This window comes from Nothobranchius furzeri, chromosome 2 (genome assembly GCF_043380555.1).
Source record: "Nothobranchius furzeri strain GRZ-AD chromosome 2, NfurGRZ-RIMD1, whole genome shotgun sequence".
NCBI classification, from domain to species: Eukaryota; Metazoa; Chordata; class Actinopteri; order Cyprinodontiformes; family Nothobranchiidae; genus Nothobranchius; species Nothobranchius furzeri.
Genome location: NC_091742.1, coordinates 31,249,702 through 31,268,395, shown reverse-complemented (window position 1 = coordinate 31,268,395; position 18,694 = coordinate 31,249,702).

The window sequence follows — 18,694 nt, the reverse complement described above, 5'->3', positions numbered from 1 at the left end:
CTGGAGTTCCTCAGTCAGACCCATTGTTGACATGTGGCAAGACGCTCCTCGGGGCGCGTCTTGCTTGGGCATCTCTCCTGGAGGCGCTCAGTCAGAACGAGTGCTGACATGTGGAAAGACGCTCCTCAGGGCGCGTCTTGCTTGGGCTTCTCTCCTGGAGGCGCTCAGAAAGACCCAGTGTTGACATGTGACAAGACGCTCCTCGGGGCGCGTCTTGCTTGGGCCTCTCTCCTGGAGGCGCTCAGTCAGACCCAGTGTTGACATGTGGCGAGACACTCCTCGGGGCGCGTCTTGCTTGGGCCTCTCTCCTGGAGGCCCTCTGTCAGACCGAGTGTTGACATGTGGCAAGACTCTCCTCGGGGCGCGTCTTGCTTGGGCTTCTCTCATGGAGGCCCTCAGTCAGACCCAGTGTTGACATGTGTCAAGACGCTCCTCGGGGCGTGTCTTGCTTGGGCCTCTCTCCTGGAGGCGCTCAGTCAGACCCAGTGTTGACATGTGGCAAGACGCTCCTCGGGGCGCGTCTTGCTTGGGCTTCTCTCCTGGAGGCCCTCAGTCAGACCCATTGTTGACATGTGGCAAGACGCTCCTCGGGGCACGTCTTGCTTGGGCCTCTCTCCTGGAGGCGCTCAAACAGACCGAGTAGTGACATGTGGCAAGACGCTCCTCGGGGCGCGTCTTGCTGGGGCTTCTCTCACTGAGGCGCTCAGTCAGACCGAGTAGTGACATGTGGCAAGACGCTCCTCGGGGCGCGTCTTGCTATGACCTCTCTCCCTGAGGCGCTCAGTCAGACCCAGTGTTGACATGTGGCAAGACACTCCTCGGGGCGCGTCTTGCTTGGGCCTCTCTCATGGAGGCCCTCTGTCAGACCGAGTGCTGACATGTGGCAAGAAGCTCCTCGGGGCTCGTCTTGCTTGGGCGTCTCTCCTGGAGGCCCTCAGTAAGAACCATTGTTGACATGTGGCAAGACGCTCCTCGGGGCGCGTCTTGCTTGGGCCTCTCTCCAGAAGTGCCTCAATCAGAACCAGTGTTTACACGTGTCAAAACGCTCCTCGGGGCGCGTCTTACTTGGGCCTCTCTCCTGGAGGCGCTCAGTCAGACTGAGTAGTGACATGTGGCCTGACGCTCCTCGGGGCGCGTGTTGCTTGGGCCTCTCTCCTGGAGGCGCTCAGTCAGACGAAGTGGTGACATGTGGCAAGACACTCCTCGGGGCGCGTCTTGCTTGGGCCTCTCTCATGGAGGCCCTCTGTCAGACCCAGTGTTGACATGTGGCAAGACACTCCTCGGGCTGCGTCTTGCTTGGGCCTCTCTCATGGAGGCCCTCTGTCAGACCCAGTGTTGACATGTGTCAAGACGCTCCTCGGGGCGCGTCTTGCTTTGGCCTCTCTCCTGGAGGCGCTCAGTCAGACCGAGTGCTGACATGTGGAAAGAAGCTCCTCGGGGCGCGTCTTGCTTGGGCTTCTCTCCTGGAGGCCCTCAGTAAGACCCATTGTTGACATGTGGCAAGACGCTCCTCGCGGCGCGTCTTGCTTGGGCCTCTCTCCAGTAGGCCCTCAATCAGACCCAGTGTTGACACGTGGCAAGACGCTCCTCGGGGCGTGTCTTGCTTGGGCATCTCTCCTGGTTGCGCTCAGTCAGACTGAGTAGTGACATGTGGCCTGACGCTCCTCGGGGCGCGTGTTGCTTGGGCCTCTCTCCTGGAGGCGCTCAGTCAGACCAAGTGGTGACATGTGGCTAGACACTCCTTGGGGCGCGTCTTGCTTGGGCCTCTCTCCTGGAGGCCCTCTGTCAAACCCAGTGTTGACATGTGTCAAGACGCTCCTCGGGGCGCATCTTGCTTGGGCTTCTCTCCTGGAGGCCCTCAGTCAGACCCATTGTTGACTTGTGGCAAGACGCTCCTCGGGGCGCGTCTTGCTTGGGCCTCTCTCCTGGAGGCGCTCAGTCAGACCGAGTGCTGACATGTGGCAAGACGCTCCTCGGGCCGCGTGTTGCTTGGGCTTCTCTCCTGGAGGCCCTCTGTCAGGCCCATTGTTGACACGTGGCAAGATGCTCCTCGGGGCGCGTCTTGCTTGGGCCTCTCTGCTGGAGGCGCTCAGTCAGACTGAGTAGTGACATGTGGCCTGACGCTCATCGGGGCGCATGTTGCTTGGGCCTCTCTCCTGGAGGCGCTCAGTCAGACCAAGTGGTGACATGTGGCAAGACACTCCTTGGGGCGCGTCTTGCTTGGGCCTCTCTCCTGGAGGCCCTTTGTCAGACCAAGTGTTGACATGTGTCAAGACGCTCCTCAGGGCGCGTCTTGCTTGGGCTTCTCTCCTGGAGGCCCTCAGTCAGACCCATTGTTGACATGTGGCAAGACGCTCCTCGGGGCGCGTCTTGCTTGGGCCTCTCTCCTGGAGGCGCTCAGTCAGACCGAGTGCTGACATGTGGCAAGACGCTGCTCGGGCCGCGTGTTGCTTGGGCTTCTCTCCTGGAGGCCCTCAGTCAGACCCAGTGTTGACATGTGGCAAGACGCTCCTCCGGGCGCATCTTGCTTGGGCCTCTCTCCTGGAGGCCCTCAGTAAGACCCATTGTTGACATGTGGCAAGACGCTCCTCGAGCGCGTCTTGCTTGGGCCTCTCTCCTGGAGGCGCTCAGTCAGACTGAGTAGTGACATGTGGCCTGACGCTCCTCGGGGCGCGTCTTGCTTGGGCCTCTCTCCTGGAGGCACTCAGTCAGACCCAGTGTTGACATGTGGCAAGACGCTCCTAGGGGCGCGTCTTGCTTGGGCCTCTCTCATGGAGGCCCTCTGTCAGACCCAGTGTTGACATGTGGCAAGACACTCCTCGGGGTGCGTCTTGCTTGGGCCTCTCTCATGGAGGCCCTCTGTCAGACCCAGTGTTGACATGTGTCAAGACGCTCCTCGGGGCGCGTCTTGCTTTGGCCTCTCTCCTGGAGGCGCTCAGTCAGACCGAGTGCTGACATGTGGAAAGAAGCTCCTCGGGGTGCGTCTTGCTTGGGCTTCTCTCCTGGAGGCCCTCAGTAAGACCCATTGTTGACATGTGGCAAGACGCTCCTCGCGGCGCGTCTTGCTTGGGCCTCTCTCCAGTAGGCCCTCAATCAGACCCAGTGTTGACACGTGGCAAGACGCTCCTCGGGGCGTGTCTTGCTTGGGCCTCTCTCCTGGTTGCGCTCAGTCAGACTGAGTAGTGACATGTGGCCTGACGCTCCTCGGGGCGCGTGTTGCTTGGGCCTCTCTCCTGGAGGCGCTCAGTCAGACCAAGTGGTGAGAAGTGGCTAGACACTCCTTGGGGCGCGTCTTGCTTGGGCCTCTCTCCTGGAGGCCCTCTGTCAAACCCAGTGTTGACATGTGTCAAGACGCTCCTCGGGGCGCATCTTGCTTGGGCTTCTCTCCTGGAGGCCCTCAGTCAGACCCATTGTTGACATGTGGCAAGACGCTCCTCGGGGCGCGTCTTGCTTGGGCCTCTCTCCTGGAGGCGCTCAGTCAGACCGAGTGCTGACATGTGGCAAGACGCTCCTCGGGCCGCGTGTTGCTTGGGCTTCTCTCCTGGAGGCCCTCTGTCAGGCCCATTGTTGACACGTGGCAAGATGCTCCTCGGGGCGCGTCTTGCTTGGGCCTCTCTGCTGGAGGCGCTCAGTTAGACTGAGTAGTGACATGTGGCCTGACGCTCATCGGGGCGCGTGTTGCTTGGGCCTCTCTCCTGGAGGCGCTCAGTCAGCCCAAGTGGTGACATGTGGCAAGACACTCCTCGGGGCGCGTCTTGCTTGGGCCTCTCTCCTGGAGGCCCTCTGTCAGACCAAGTGTTGACATGTGTCAAGACGCTCCTCAGGGCGCGTCTTGCTTGGGCTTCTCTCCTGGAGGCCCTCAGTCAGACCCATTGTTGACATGTGGCAAGACGCTCCTCGGGGCGCGTCTTGCTTGGGCCTCTCTCCTGGAGGCGCTCAGTCAGACCGAGTGCTGACATGTGGCAAGACGCTGCTCGGGCCGCGTGTTGCTTGGGCTTCTCTCCTGGAGGCCCTCAGTCAGACCCAGTGTTGACATGTGGCAAGACGCTCCTCCGGGCGCATCTTGCTTGGGCCTCTCTCCTGGAGGCCCTCAGTAAGACCCATTGTTGACATGTGGCAAGACGCTCCTCGAGCGCGTCTTGCTTGGGCCTCTCTCCTGGAGGCGCTCAGTCAGACTGAGTAGTGACATGTGGCCTGACGCTCCTCGGGGCACGTCTTGCTTGGGCCTCTCTCCTGGAGGCACTCAGTCAGACCCAGTGTTGACATGTGGCAAGACGCTCCTAGGGGCGCGTCTTGCTTGGGCTTCTCTCCTGGAGGCCCTCAGTCAGACCCATTGTTGACATGTGGCAAGACTCTCCTCGGGGCACGTCTTGCTTGGGCCTCTCTCCTGGAGGCGCTCAGTCAGACCGAGTAGTGACATGTGTCAAGACGCTCCTCGGGGCGCGTCTTGCTTGGACCTCTCTCCTGGAGGCGCTCAGTTAGACCGAGTAGTGACATGTCGCAAGACGCTCCTCGGGGCGCGTCTTGCTTGGGCCTCTCTCCTGGAGGCGCTCAGTCAGACCGAGTGCTGACATAAGGAAAGACTCTCCTTGGGGCGCGTCTTGCTGGGGCCTCTCTCCTGGAGGCGCTCAATCAGACCCAGTGGTGACACGTGGCAAGACGCTCCTCGGGGCGCGTCTTGCTTGGGCCTCTCTCCTGGAGGCGCTCAGTCAGACCCAGTGGTGACACGTGGCAAGACGCTCCTCGGGGCGCGTCTTGCTTGGGCCTCTCTCCTGGAGGCGCTCAGTCAGACCCAGTGTTGACACGTGGCAAGACGCTCCTCGGGGCGCGTCTTGCTTGGGCCTCTCTCCTGGAGGCGCTCAGTCAGACCCAGTGTTGACATGTGGCAAGACACTCCTCGGGGCGCGTCTTGCTTGGGCCTCTCTCATGGAGGCCCTCTGTCAGACCCAGTGTTGACATGTGTCAAGACGCTCCTCGGGGCGCGTCTTGCTTTGGCCTCTCTCCTGGAGGCGCTCAGTCAGACCGAGTGCTGACATGTGGCAAGAAGCTCCTCGGGGCGCGTCTTGCTTGGGCTTCTCTCCTGGAGGTGCTCAAAAAGACCCACTGTTGACATGTGACAAGACGCTCCTCGGGGCGCGTCTTGCTTGGGCCTCTCTCCTGGAGGCGCTCAGTCAGACCCAGTGGTGACATGTGGCAAGACACTCCTCGGGGCGCATCTTGCTTGGGCCTGTCTCCTGGAGGCCCTCTGTCAGACCGAGTGTTGACATGTGGCAAGACTCTCCTCGGGGCGCGTCTTGCTTGGGCTTCTCTCATGGAGGCCCTCAGTAAGACCCAGTGTTGACATGTGTCAAGACGCTCCTCGGGGCGTGTCTTGCTTGGGCCTCTCTCCTGGAGGCGCTCAGTCAGACCCAGTGTTGACATGTGGCAAGACGCTCCTCGGGGCGCGTCTTGCTTGGGCCTCTCTCCAGAAGTGCCTCAATCAGACCCAGTGTTGACACGTGTCAAGACGCTCCTCGGGGCGCGTCTTACTTGGGCCACTCTCCTGGAGGCGCTCAGTCAGACTGAGTAGTGACATGTGGCCTGACGCTCCTCGTGGCGCGTGTTGCTTGGGCCTCTCTCCTGGAGGCGCTCAGTCGGACCAAGTGGTGACATGTGGCAAGACACTCCTCGGGGCCCATCTTGCTTGGGCCTCTCTCATGGAGGCCCTCTGTCAGACCCAGTGTTGACATGTGGCAAGACACTCCTCGTGGCGCGTCTTGCTTGGGCCTCTCTCATGGAGGCCCTCTGTCAGACCCAGTGTTGACATGTGTCAAGACGCTCCTCGGGGCGCTTCTTGCTTTGGCCTCTCTCCTGGAGGCGCTCAGTCAGACTGAGTGCTGACGTGTGGAAAGAAGCTCCTCGGGGCGCGTCTTGATTGGGCTTCTCTCCTGGAGGCCCTCAGTAAGACCCATTGTTGACATGTGGCAAGACGCTCCTCGGGGCGCGTCTTGCTTGGGCCTCTCTCCTGGAGGCGCTCAGTCAGACCGAGTGCTGACATAAGGAAAGACGCTCCTCGGGGCGCGTCTTGCTGGGGCCTCTCTCCTGGAGGCGCTCAATCAGACTCAGTGGTGACACGTGGCAAGACGCTCCTCGGGGCGCGTCTTGCTTGGGCCTCTCTCCTGGAGGCGCTCAGTCAGACCCAGTGGTGACACGTGGCAAGACGCTCCTCGGGGCGCGTCTTGCTTGGGCCTCTCTCCTGGAGGTGCTCAGTCAGACCCAGTGTTGACAGTTGGCAAGACGCTCCTCGGGGCGCATCTTGCTTGGGCCTCTCTCCTGGAGGCGCTCAGTCAGACCCAGTGTTGACGTGTGGCAAGACACTCCTCGGGGCGCGTCTTACTTGGGCCTCTCTCATGGAGGCCCTCTGTCAGACCCAGTGTTGACGTGTGTGTGTGTGTGTGTGTGTGTGTGTGTGTTTGTGTGTGTGTGTGTGTGTGTGTGTGTGTGTGTGTGTGTGTGTGTGTGTGTGTGTGTGTGTGTGTGAAACAAATAAAGATAAATATAGCTAGTGCGGCCACGAGCAGTCGTGCAGGGTAGAGGCTGCGCGAAAACGCCTCTAAAACAAGCGCGTGCCCACGCCCGATCCGTGGAAGCACGTAGAACTCGCAAACGTACTAGCAGAAATCAACGATCGCACACGGGTCATTGAGTGTGTACAGGGTTCGTCTGCGTGTGTGGCATTGGGCAATCTAGCGGCAACCGAGTGGCCTGAAGGCGGAACCGGCCAACCCGTCGCCCTCACCATCGTTGCGCTTCGAGATGAACTATTGCTAAAAATGATCGTCTTCGTCAACCACGGCGCTACCAGAGTTACCACGACATGCGCCTTAAAAGCGTTCTCGTTTGGGTCAGCGCCACCAGAATTGAATCGGCAAGTCAGCGGATATTACACAACTCGTAACGAAGACCCTCTCCACGACCTCGCGGCCAGTGTGCGCAGTGTACAGCAAATGACAAACGATGTTGCGAGCGATATATCGGAAAAACTTTGCACTGACGCGACGGTCGCCACTGCAGGTTGTGTGAGTCTCGCGCAAAGTGCCATATCAAACGTGCGCAAGCTAGTGACAAGCAACTTCACCAGATCCGTAGATTCTGCATACGCTCGGATACGAATGAAAGTATCGAGAGATAACACCGACACGAGTTGCGCGACGGCGCTGGCTGCAGTCGCTACAACACTGAATTTATTAATCAACGTAATTGTGATCGTAATGGCGTTTCGAGTGTGCACCAGAAACTACAACCATTACTACAGAAAACTGGCATGAGGGTCGCAGTCTAACGTTATGTTGGTGTCTCGCATCGACCGTCGACGGCCGTTTGCCAGCGGCTGAAAATGGCACAGTTGACGAAATGGAAACGCCGACCGACGATAGTGCACTCTCGCAAGTTCCAACCGCACCATCTCAGGAGACAGACCACAGAGTCATATTAGCGGAGGGTAGATAGAAAATGCGCAAACCGCCGCAACCGCCAATATACATACTATACGAGTTCAACATAGAGTGGAGTAAGAAGTTACTACCGATCGTATTTCCAACGTGAAAGCAGCTAGTGTGTGACGCTTTACTTGAGTATTACAGAGGTTGCGATGTCCTGTGTTCCACGAGCGCATGGAAACAAGTGAACGAACTTCTACGGACTGTACTGTTGGGGTATGAGCGAGCTGTAAAATCAATACACACTAGACACGCGGACTTTGCCGCATTACTGGACACGCATATCGCCACAACAAAACCGGGTCAAGTGTTCGGGGCGTCACCGCGCTCGACTATACACGTCTTGGCCTACCACGAGTACATGAGCCCACAGATCCTAAGCGAGGTCGAAGCCGTTGTGTCTATCCAACGCAAATTCAGCACAGCCGTGCGCGCTAAGACAAGTCCCTCTAGACTGCTGGAAACTTTGGAAACGTGGAAGGCTGGCGTGTACGCGCTTTCTACACATCTCAACGGTATGATCGCGATACTCTCGGCCGCACAACAACTAATGGTCATGTGTTCGGAAGGTCTGATCAGGTCTGACATGACCCGTTGTCAATCCACGTCGAGCGTGCACTCACACACGGATATCCTGGCGTACAGTAAAGCGATGGCGACCTCTACGCTCACGTTGATCGCCGATGTTTCGAAGGGCAATCGAGTGTGTTGGCTGACGAAAGCTATGGTGACCGACGGTCGCGTCGACTACAATGTGCCTCACTGCGACTGGAGAGGCGTATGTGATCCTTTGCAAATCGACAACACCACCGCGGTCGAGTGCAAAGTCACGGTCGGCGGCGTGTTGTCCTTACTGTGCCCCATACAATGTGACGGTCCGTGTCACGGACCGGTGTGTTACGACCCGACTAACGAAACGTACCAGGTGATAACATTCCATCCGCCCATTACAGCGGAGCAAGCGTTTCGCCACACTCCCAAACCAAGGTTAATAGTTGTAGCGCACGCCCTTTCGGACCTCGGTGCACGCGAAACACTGGCGTACACTCACAACAATGCGCTCGAGACAGCTCAAGCGTTACGCGAAACAAAGGACGTGTTCAAATCCATAGAGAATATACGGTCTTTAGCGTATGCGTATATAAAGAAGGTCGATGACATTTGCAGACCCGGCGGCGTGGGCACCACAGTAGAACAACAAGGTGCTCTCAAGCGCACACAGATACTGGCCGCATTATCACTCGTGATGTCTATCCTGGCATGCCCGTTTCTGATTTCTATGTATATTAAATTATGACAAGAGCTACTTTAGGTGGTTACGATTACACTCTGACCACGTGCCTTAGTTTCTGCTAGTGACCTATAAATACATTTGCCCACTTGCTTTCGCTGCCATTAAAGCGGCTGTACCCACACGTACAACACCCAAGAAAAAAAAATGATCTCGCTGTCTGTACTGGGTGTACTCTCAGTAGTCGCAGTTGCTCAGGCCATGGTGGTACGCTCACATAATGCCTCTGAGATACGTCCCATCACACCACCTCCTAGACTACACGCGAAGGAGTATTCAACACCCCCTTTGTACGAAGACAACCATTATAACGAGCACAGCACAACGCTTGCTGCATGCGAAGACAACATGCAGGAGACAACGCTACCACCTGTCGTGAGAACAACGGATTCGAGTGACAACGATCGTGACTATGACGAGCACATTACAACACCCTCTGTGCACGAAGACCAGGTGCAGGAGACAACGCTACCACCTGTCGTGAGAAACAAGAGTTTGGTTAACAATGATCATCGTCGTGTCCCATTGTAAACGGGCACGCCATCGCACACATCGTACATTTGTTAACCCACCTGTATGAGACAGACTTTGAGTGTTGCATGACATCGAGATGTATTGACGTCTGTGTCAATACAGGACTCTATAAGCTGGGAGCTGGACGCTAACGACCCGTGCATGCGCCACACAAAAGGTATCGTACATGTGTTAACCCACCTGTATGCGACAGACTTTGTGTGTTGCATGACATCGAGATGTATTGACGTCTGTGTCAATACAGGACTCTCTAAGCTGGGAGCTGGACGCTAACGACCCGTGCATGCGCCACACAAAAGGTAACTCGACTAACTACAAAACGAATATTGTGATGTAGAAAGTTGGCTCGACTGTTTGAATCAGCTGCAGCTGCGGTTTACTCACGAAGTGAATCGCACGCTTGTTAGAAGTACATTCGGAGCACTTAAAAAATACATCGCTCTAATCGAGTTCCGTCTCAGCATTCACCGGCTGATGGGCAAGAGCGTGACATGGGATCGCCAGGAACTTACTTAAGGACTATCATCTCATTTGGCATTTACTCACGGACCCAAGAAACCAGTTCCGAAAAATGGTCGAGAATTATAACTTGTCTAATAGCAACTGGAAGATATGTTTCGTCATAAGCCTCTGATGGTTCACAAGGTGCACGGTCCACTCGAAATCCTAATGCTGTATTTGTAGTACATACACTAAGTCTTCTCTGTTGATGTCAGACTAGAGTTTTATTAGAGTTTTACTTTGCAACAATGGGATTCGAGCAATTGATGTGTATATTTTTAATACTGCACAATGCTACTATTCCTAGGCTGAATGTATGACATGGCTCTTATGTATCATTATGTATCGTTTCCATTAAGTACTAATTTAAATAAAGTCCCTCTGTCCTCAGTGCTAGGTTGTGGGTTTAATACACATTATTATGATCAACCTGTTGAATAGTATAATCACAATATTCCTGTAAAAGTCATTTAGTAATGAACAACCTCAGTTCTGTGAAAGAACATCATGTCTCTGATGTGTACACTGCAGGCCTGACTGGGGTTTGCACGCAAGGGCCTGTGTGTGTGTGTGTGTGTGTGTGTGTGTGTGTGTGTGTGTGTGTGTGTGTGTGTGTGTGTGTGTATGTGTGTGTGAAACAAATAAAGATAAATATAGCTAGTGCGGCCACGAGCGGTCGTGCAGGGTAGAGGCTGCGCAAAAACGCCTCTAAAACAAGCGCGTGCCCACGCCCGATCTGTGGAAGCACGTAGAACTAGCAAACGTACTAGCAGAAATCAACGATCGCACACGGGTCATTGAGTGTGTACAGGGTTCGTCTGCGTGTGTGGCATTGGGCAATCTAGCGGCAACCGAGTGGCCTGAAGGCAGAACCGGCCAACCCGTCGCCCTCACCATCGTTGCGTTTCGAGATGAACTATTGCTAAAGATGATCGTCCTCGTCAACCACGGCGCTACCAGAGTTACCACGACATGCGCCTTAAAAGTGTTCTCGTTTGGGTCAGCGCCACCAGAATTGAATCGGCAAGTCAGCGGATATTACACAACTCGTAACGAAGACCCTCTCCGCGACCTCGCGGCCAGTGTGCGCAGTGTACAGCAAATGACAAACGATGTTGCGAGCGATATATCGGAAAAACTTTGCACTGACGCGACGTTCGCCACTGCAGGTTGTGTGAGTCTCGCGCAAAGTGCCATATCAAACGTGCGCAAGCTAGTGACAAGCAACTTCACCAGATCCGTAGATTCTGCATACGCTCGGATACGAACGAAGGTATCGAGAGATAACACCGACACGAGTTGCGCGACGGCGCTGGCTGCAGTCGCTACAACACTGGATTTATTAATCAACGTAATTGTGATCGTAATGGCGTATCGAGTGTGCACCAGAAACTACAACCAGTACTACAGAAAACTGGCATGAGGGTCGCGGTCTAACGTTATGTTGGTGTCTCGCATTGACCGTCGACGGCCGTTTGCCAGCGGCTGAAAATGGCACAGATGACGAAATGGAAACGCCGACCGTCGATAGTGCACTTGCAAGTTCCAACTGCACCTTCTCAGGAGACAGACCACAGAGTCATATTAGCGGAGGGTAGATAGAAAATGCGCAAACCGCCGCAACCGCCCATATACATACTATACGAGTTCAACATAGAGTGGAGTAAGAAGTTACTACTGATTGTATTTCCAACGTGTAAGCAGCTGGTGTGTGACGCTTTACTTGAGTATCACAGAGGTTGCGATGTCCTGTGTTCCACGAGCGCATGAAAACAAGTGAACAAACTTCAACGGACCATACTGTTGGGGTATGAGCGAGCTGTAAAATCAATACACGCTAGACACGCGGACTTTGCCGCGTTACTGGACACGCATATCGCCACAACAAAACCGGGTCAAGTGTTCGGGGCGTCACCGCGCTCGACTATACACGTCTTGGCCTACCACGAGTACATGAGCCCACAGATCCTAAGCGAGGTCGAAGCCGTTGTGTCTACCCAATGCAAATTCAGCACAGCCGTGCGCGCTAAGACAAGTCCCTCTAGACTGCTGGAAACTTTGGAAACGTGGAAGGCTGGCGTGTACGCGCTTTCTACACATCTCAACGGTATGATCGCGATAGTCTCGGCCGCACAACATCTAATGGTCATGTGTTCGGAAGGTCTGATCAGGTCTGACATGACCGGTTGTCAATCGCCGTCGAGCGTGCACTCACACACGGATATCCTGGCGTACAGTAAAGCGACGGCGACCTCTACGCTCACGTTGATCGCCGATGTTTCGAAGGGCAATCGAGTGTGTTGGCTGACGAAAGCTATGGTGACCGACGGTCGCGTCGACTACAATGTGCCTCATTGCGACTGGATATGTGGCGTATGTGATCCTTTGCAAATCGACAACACCACCGCGGTCGAGTGCGAAGTCACGGTCGGCGGTGTGTTGTCCTTACTGTGCCCCATACAATGTGAAGGTCCGTGTCACGGACCGGTGTGTTACGACCCGACTAACGAAACGTACCAGGTGATAACATTGCATCTGCCCATTACAGCGGAGCGAACGTTTCGCCACACTCCGAAACCAAGGTTAATAGTTGTAGCGCACGCCCTTTCGGACCTCGGTGCACGCGAAACACTGGCGTACACTCACAACATCACGCTCGAGACAGCTCAAGTGTTATGCAAAACAAAGGACGTGTTCAAATCAATAGAGAATATACGGTCTTTAGCGTATGCGTACATAAAGAAGGTCGATGACATTTACAGACCCGGCGGCGTGGGCACCACAGTAGAACAACAAGGTGCTCTCAAGCGCACACAGATACTGGCCGCATTATCACTCGCGATGTCTATCCTGACATGCCCGTTTCTGATTTCTATGTATATTAAATTATGACAAGAGCTACGGTGGTTACGATTACACTCTGACCACGTGCCTTAGTTTCTGCTAGTGACCTATAAATACATTTGACCACTTGCTCTCACTGCCATTAAAGCGGCTGTACCCACACGTACAACACCCAAGAAAAAAAATGATCTCGCTGTCTGTACTGGGTGTACTCTCAGTAGTCGCAGTTGCTCAGGCCATGGTGGTACGCTCACATAACGCCTCTGAGATACGTCCCATCACACCACCTCCTAGACTACTCGCAAAGGAGTATTCAACACCCCCTTTGTACGAAGACAACCATTATAACGAGCACAGCACAACGCTTGCCGCACGCGAAGACAACATGCAGGAGACAACGCTACCACCTGTCGTGAGAACAACGGATTCGAGTGACAACGATCGCGACTATGACGAGCACATTACAACACCCTCTGTGCACGAAGACCAGGTGCAGGAGACAAAGCTACCACCTGTCGTGAGAAACAAGAGTTTGGTTAACAATGATCATCGTCGTGTCCCATTGTAAACGGGCGCGCCATTGCACACATCGTACATGTGTGTTAACCCACCTGTATGCGACAGACTTTGTGTGTTGCATGACATCGAGATGTATTGACGTCTGTGTCAATACAGGACTCTCCATAAGCCGGGAGCTGGACGCTAACGACCCGTGCATGTGCCACACAAAAGGTATCGTACATGTGTTAACCCACCTGTATGCGACAGACTTTGTGTGTTGCATGACATCGAGATGTATTGACGTCTGTGTCAATACAGGACTCTCTAAGCTGGGAGCTGGACGCTAACGACCCGTGCATGCGCCACACAAAAGGTAACTCGACTAACTACAAAACGAATATTGTGATGTAGAAAGTTGGCTCGACTGTTTGAATCAGCTGCAGCTGCGGTTTACTCACGAAGTGAATCGCACGCTTGTTAGAAGTACATTCGGAGCACTTAAAAAATACATCGCTCTAATCGAGTTCCGTCTCAGCATTCACCGGCTGATGGGCAAGAGCGTGACATGGGATCGCCAGGAACTTACTTAAGGACTATCATCTCATTTGGCATTTACTCACGGACCCAAGAAACCAGTTCCGAAAAATGGTCGAGAATTATAACTTGTCTAATAGCAACTGGAAGATATGTTTCGTCATAAGCCTCTGATGGTTCACAAGGTGCACGGTCCACTCGAAATCCTAATGCTGTATTTGTAGTACATACACTAAGTCTTCTCTGTTGATGTCAGACTAGAGTTTTATTAGAGTTTTACTTTGCAACAATGGGATTCGAGCAATTGATGTGTATATTTTTAATACTGCACAATGCTACTATTCCTAGACTGAATGTATGGCATGGCTCTTATGTATCATTATGTATCGTTTCCATTAAGTACTAATTTAAATAAAGTCCCTCTGTCCTCAGTGCTAGGTTGTGGGTTTAATACACATTATTATGATCAACCTGTTGAATAGTATAATCACAATATTCCTGTAAAAGTCATTTAGTAATGAACAACCTCAGTTCTGTGAAAGAACATCATGTCTCTGATGTGTACACTGCAGGCCTGACCGGGGTTTGCACGCAAGGGCCTGTGTGTGTGTGTGTGTGTGTGTGTGTGTGTGTGTGTGTGTGTGTGTGTGTGTGTGTGTGTGTGTGTGTGTGTGTGTGTGTGTGTGTGTGTGAAACAAATAAAGATAAATATAGCTAGTGCGGCCACGAGCGGTCGTGCAGGGTAGAGGCTGCGCGAAAACGCCTCTAAAACAAGCGCGTGCCCACGCCCGATCCGTGGAAGCACGTAGAACTAGCAAACATACTAGTAGAAATCAACGATCGCGCACGGGTCATTGAGTGTGTACAGGGTACAGGGTTCGTCTGCGTGTGTGGCATTGGGCAATCTAGCGGCAACCGAGTGGCCTGAAGGCGGAACCGGCCAACCCGTCGCCCTCACCATCGTTGCGCTTCGAGATGAACTATTGCTAAAGATTATCGTCCTCATCAACCACAGCGCTACCAGAGTAGCTCGTAACGAAGACCCTCTCTGCGACCTCGCGGCCAGTGTGCGCAGTGTACAGCAAATGACAAACGATGTTGACGAGCACATTACAACACCCTCTGTGCATGAAGACCAGGTGCAGGAGACAACGCTACCACCTGTCGTGAGAAACAAGAGTTTGGTTAACAATGATCATCGTCGTGTCCCATTGTAAACGGGCGCGCCATTGCACACATCGTACATGTGTGTTAACCCACCTGTATGCGACAGACTTTGTGTGTTGCATGACATCGAGATGTATTGACGTCTGTGTCAATACAGGACTCTCTAAGCTGGGAGCTGGACGCTAACTACCTGTGCATGCGCCACACAAAAGGTAACTCGACTAACTACAAAACGAATATTGTGATGTAGAAAGTTGGCTCGACTGTTTGAATCAGCTGCAGCTGCGGTTTACTCACGAAGTGAATCGCACGCTTGTTAGAAGTACATTCGGAGCACTTAAAAAATACATCGCTCTCATCGAGTTCCGTCTCAGCGTTCACCGGCTGATGGGCAAGAGCGTGACATGGGATCGCCAGGAACTTACTTAAGGACTATCATCTCATTTGGCATTTACTCACGGACCCAAGAAACCAGTTCCGAAAAATGGTCGAGAATTATAACTTGTCTAATAGCAACTGGAAGATATGTTTCGTCATAAGCCTCTGATGGTTCACAAGGTGCACGGTCCACTCGAAATCCTAATGCTGTATTTGTAGTACATACACTAAGTCTTCTCTGTTGATGTCAGACTAGAGTTTTATTAGTTTTACTTTGCAACAATGGGATTCGAGCAATTGATGTGTATATTTTTAATACTGCACAATGCTACTATTCCTAGGCTGAATGTATGACATGGCTCTAATGTATCATTATGTATCGTTTCCATTAAGTACTAATTTAAATAAAGTCCCTCTGTCCTCGGTGCTAGGTTGTGGGTTTAATACACATTATTATGATCAACCTGTTGAATAGTATAATAACAATATTCCTGTAAATTATAACTTGTCTAATAGCAACTGGAAGATCTGTTGCGTCATAAGCCTCTGATGGTTCACAAGGTGCACGGTCCACTCGAAATCCTAATGCTGTATTTGTAGTACATACACTAAGTCTTCTCTGTTGATGTCAGACTAGAGTTTTATTAGAGTTTTACTTTGCAACAATGGGATTTGAGCAATTGATGTGTACATTTTTAATAGTGCACAATGCTACTATTCCTAGGCTGAATGTATGACATGGCTCTTATGTATCATTATGTATCGTTTCCATTAAGTACAAATTTAAATAAAGTCCCTCTGTCCTCAGTGCTAGGTTGTGGGTTTAATACACATTATTATGATCAACCTATTGAATAGTATAATAACAATATTCCTGTAAAAGTCATTTAGTAATGAACAACCTCAGTTCTGTGAAAGAACATCATGTCTCTGATGTGTACACTGCAGGCCTGACCGGTCTTGCTGGGGCCTCTCTCCTGGAGGCTCTCAATCAGACCCAGTGGTGACACGTGGCAAGACGCTCCTCGGGGCGCGTCTTGCTTGGGCCTCTCTCCTGGAGGCGCTCAGTCAGACCCAGTGGTGACACGTGGCAAGAAGCTCCTCGGGGCGCATCTTGCTTGGGCCTCTCTCCTGGAGGCGCTCAATCAGACCCAGTGTTTACACGTGGCAAGACGCTCGTCGGGGCGCGTCTTGCTTGGGCCTCTCTCCTGGAGGCGCTCAGTCAGACCCAGTGTTGAATTGTGGCAAGACACTCCTCGGGGCGCGTCTTGTTTGGGCCTCTCTCATGGAGGCGCTCAGTCAGACCGAGTGCTGACATGTGGCAAGAAGCTCCTCGGGGCGCGTCTTGCTTGGGCTTCTCTCCTGGAGGCCCTCAGTAAGACCCATTGTTGACATGTGGCAAGACGCTCCTCGTGGCGCGTCTTGCTTGGGCCTCTCTCCAGAAGGCCCTCAATCAGATCCAGTGTTGACACGTGGCAAGACGCTCCTCGGGGCGCGTCTTGCTTGGGCCTCTCTCCTGGAGGCGCTCAGTCAGACTGAGTAATGACATGTGGCCTGACGCTCCTCGGGGCGCGTCTTGCTTGGGCCTCTCTCCTGGAGGCGCTCAGTCAGACCCAGTGGTGACATGTGGCAAGACACTCCTCGGGGCGCGTCTTGCTTGGGCCTCTCTCCTGGAGGCCCTCTGTCAGACCCAGTGTTGACATGCGTCAAGACGCTCCACGGGGCGCATCTTGCTTGGGCTTCTCTCCTGGAGGCCCTCAGTCAGACCCATTGTTGACATGTGGCAAGACGCTCCTCGGGGCGCGTCTTGCTTGGGCCTCTCTCCTGGAGGTGCTCAGTCAGAACCAGAGGTGACATGTGGCAAGACGCTCCTCGGGGCGCGTCTTGCTTGGGCCTCTCTCCTGGAGGCCCTCTGTCAGACCCAGTGTTGACATGTGGCAAGACGCTCCTCCGGGCGCATCTTGCTTGGGCCTCTCTCCTGGAGGCCCTCAGTAAGACCCATTGTTGACATGTGGCAAGACGCTCCTCGGGGCGCGTCTTGCTTGGGCCTCTCTCCAGAAGGCCCTCAATCAGACCCAGTGTTGACATGTGGCAAGACGCTCCTCGGGGCGCGTCTTGCTTGGGCCTCTCTCCTGGAGGCGCTCAGTCAGACCGAGTAGTGACATGTGGCCTGACGCTCCTCGGGGCGCGTCTTGCTTGGGCTTCTCTCCTGGAGGCCCTCAGTCAGACCCATTGTTGACACGTGGCAAGACGCTCCTCGGGGCGCGTCTTGCTTGGGCCTCTCTCCTGGAGGCGCTCAGTCAAACTGAGTAATGACATGTGGCCTGACGCTCCTCGGGGCGCGTGTTGCTTGGGCCTCTCTCCTGGAGGCGCTCAGTCAGACCCATTGTTGACATGTTGCAAGACGCTCCTTTGGGCGCGTCTTGCTTGGGCCTCTCTCCTGGAGGCGCTCAGACAGACCCAGTGTTGACATGTGGCAAGACGCTCCTCCGGGCGCATCTTGCTTGGGCCTCTCTCCTGGAGGCCCTCAGTCAGACCCATTGTTGACATGTGGCAAGACGCTCCTCGGGGCGCGTCTTGCTTGGGCCTCTCTCCTGGAGGCGCTCAGTCAGACCGAGTGCTGACATAAGGCAAGACGCTCCTCGGGGCACGTCTTGCTGGGGCTTCTCTCCTGGAGGCGCTCAGTCAGACCCAGTGCTGACATGTGGCAAGACGCTCCTCGGGGCGCGTCTTGCTTGGGCCTCTCTCCTGGAGGCGCTCAGTCAGACCCAGTGTTGACATGTGGCAAGACGCTCCTCGGGGCGCGTCTTGCTTGGGCCTCTCTCCTGGAGGCGCTCAGTCAGACCCAGTGGTGACACGTGGAAAGACGCTCCTCGGGGCGCGTCTTGCTTGGGCCTCTCTTCTGGAGGCGCTCAGTCAGACCCAGTGTTGACACGTGGCAAGACGCTCCTCGGGGCGCGTCTTGCTTGGGCCTCTCTCCTGGAGGCGCTCAGTCAGACCCAGTGTTGGCATGTGGGAAGACGCTCCTCGGGGCGCGTCTTGGTTGGGCCTCTCTCCTGGAGGCGCTCATTCAGACCCAGTGGTGACATGTGACAAGACGCTACTCGGGGCGCGTATTGCTTGGGCCTCTCTCCTGAATGCCCTCTGTCAGACCGAGTGTTGACATGTGGCAAGACTCTCCTCGGGGCGCGTCTTGCTTGGGCTTCTCTCATGGAGGCCCTCAGTCCGACCCAGTGTTGACATGTGTCAAGACGCTCCTCGGGGCGTGTCTTGCTTGGGCCTCTCTCCTGGAGGCGCTCAGTCAGACCCAGTGGTGACATGTGGCAAGACACTCCTCGGGGCGCGTCTTGCTTGGGCCTCTCTCCTGGAGGCCCTCTGTCAGACCCAGTGTTGACATGTGTCAAGACGCTCCTCGGGGAGCGTCTTGCTTGGGCTTCTCTCCTGGAGGCCCTCAGTCAGACCCATT